The sequence below is a fragment of the Penaeus vannamei genome, chromosome 20 (assembly GCF_042767895.1).
Source record: "Penaeus vannamei isolate JL-2024 chromosome 20, ASM4276789v1, whole genome shotgun sequence".
Classification (NCBI taxonomy): domain Eukaryota; kingdom Metazoa; phylum Arthropoda; class Malacostraca; order Decapoda; family Penaeidae; genus Penaeus; species Penaeus vannamei.
The window spans coordinates 15,876,459-15,878,242 of NC_091568.1; positions in this window are offsets into that span (position 1 = coordinate 15,876,459).

Sequence of the window (1,784 nt, forward strand, 5' to 3'; positions counted from 1 at the left end):
CTTTCAGCACCTCCTCCTTCCTCCTTTCTCCCTTTCCCTCCCTTTCAACACTCCCTCCCTCCTCCTTTCCCCCTTTCCCTACCTTTCAGCACTCCCTCCCTCCTCCTTTCCCCCTTCCCTCCCTTTCCGCACTCCCTCCCCCCTCCTTTCCCCCCTTCCCTACCTTTCCCAACTCCCTCCCTCCCTCCTTTCCCCCTTCCCTCCCTTTCAAGCACCCCTCCCTCCTCTATTTTCCCCCTTCCCTCCCTTTCAGCACCCCCTCCCTCCTTCTCCCTCCAGAAACAGGAGGCAGTGTCGGTTGTCCTAAGGCTGTATTCTCCCAGGCTGTTCCCTCGTCCTTTGAACTATAAACTTGTCTATTTAGAGGAGTCTTGTCCCTTGTTTTCCCTCTATTTCTCTTTCTCTTTCCCCTTTTCTCGTCTCTTTTTATGTCTTTTTATTTTCTCTGTCTTCGTAGTATTTCGTTTTTTTCTTTGCTTACCCCTTTTTATCACGTTCTCTTTTATTTTCTCTCTCTCGGTCACGGAATCTTTCGCTTTGTTTTTTATTCTTAATACTTTAAGTTTCCTGTTTTCTCCTTCCCTCCTTCCTTTCCCCTTTTTCCTTCTCTTTAGTCTCCCTCTCCCTCTCCCATCCTTTCTTCTGCCCCCTCTTCCACTTCCCCTACTCCCTCATTCTAACCCCCCCCGCTTCCTTCTTCCCACTCCCCGCAATCCCTTCCTCCTCTTTCTCCCCACTTCTTCTCTTCCTTCTTTTCTTCTCCACCAGTTCTTCTTTCTCTCTTATTTCTCACCTCATCCCCTTCACTTGCCCTCTCTCTCCCTACCCATTTTTCCCTTCTCTCTTCTCTCTTTATCGTCCTCTCCTGCCTCCTTCTCTCCACTTGACCTTATCTTCCATTCTCTCTCGGTTTTCTCCTCTTCCTTCTCTCTTTCCTTCTTTTCCTCCCCTCTCCCTTTCCTATTCCTACCCTCATCCTCTCTCTCCCCCTTCTCGCTTCCCTCTTACTCTCTCCCTCTCCTCTTCACACTCTCATTCCCTCTCTCACCTCCCTCTTGCTCCTCTTTTTCTCTTTTCTTCCCCTCCCCCTCATTCCCTCTCATTTCCCTCTTTGACCCCTCCCCTCCTCCTACTCTCCAGTCCCTCTCCCTCTCTCTCTTCCTCCCCTCTCTCTCCCCTCAGTCCCTCTCTTCCTCCCCCTCTCCCCTCCTCTCATTCCCTCTCTCCCCTCCAGCCCTTCTCTTCCTCCCCTCTCTCTCTCCTCAGTCCCTCTTTTCCTCCCCTCCTCCTACTCTCAGTCCCTCTCTCCCCTCAGCCCCTCTCTTCCTCCCCTCACCCTCCCCTCCTACTCTCAGTCCCTCTCCCCCTCTCTCTTCCTCCCCTCACCCTCCCCCTCTACTCTCAGTCCCTCTCCCCCTCTCTCTTCCTCCCCTCACCCTCCCCTCCTCCTACTCTCAGTCCCTCTCCCCCTCTCTCTTCCTCCCCTCACCCTCCCCTCCTCCTACTCTCAGTCCCTCTCCCCCTCTCTCTTCCTCCCCTCCTCCTGCTCTCAGTCCCTCTCCCCCTCTCTCTTCCTCCCCTCACCCTCCCCTCTTTCTCCCCTCTTCCTCGCGTCTTTGTCCTAGCTGTTAACTTCACCACACAATGTCTGTTCTGGACAAACCTCAGGGCTATTGTGGCGTGTTTGGTTCTACTGCATTTGATCTTGCTGTTGTAGTTTAGCGTTGTTTGTTGTTTGTTGTTGCTTCTGTTGGTGGTGTCCTCGCTCGCTCTCTTTCTCTCTT